Source organism: Austrofundulus limnaeus, unplaced genomic scaffold (genome assembly GCF_001266775.1).
Source record: "Austrofundulus limnaeus strain Quisiro unplaced genomic scaffold, Austrofundulus_limnaeus-1.0 Scaffold422, whole genome shotgun sequence".
NCBI classification, from domain to species: domain Eukaryota; kingdom Metazoa; phylum Chordata; class Actinopteri; order Cyprinodontiformes; family Rivulidae; genus Austrofundulus; species Austrofundulus limnaeus.
In genome coordinates, this window is record NW_013952824.1 from 75820 (window position 1) to 76303 (window position 484).

Genomic DNA, 484 nt, shown 5'->3' on the forward strand with positions numbered 1-484 from the left:
CTGGAGGGATTATGTATCCCCTCTGGTCTGGGAACGTCTCAGAGTCCCCCAGGACGAGCTGGAAGGTGTCTCTGGGGAGCGCGCGGGGTCTTTCTCCTGCTTTTATTTTTAATTTCTCATGTATACTTAAGTCTACCTTTGGTACTTATGGGAATAACCATGAAGGAATTGGGGACAATACATCAGTAGGACGATACTGAAGTTGACTTAATCCAACACTTCTTGCTTTTGCATCACCTACCCACCCAAAGCTTAAAATATTAGTTTCATTACGTTCCCAGCAATCTGTTAAAATACTTTTGGTTGGATGATTTCCTTCATATCCCTGCAAGTTAACCCAATATGCCAGCATCAATTTAACTTCTGATTCTTAAAGGCAATTCTCCCAGTTCTATTTGCATTGACATGTGGACATGTTTCAGGTAAATTACTGACATGTTTCAGGTAAATTACTGACATGTTTCAGGTAAATTACTGACATGTT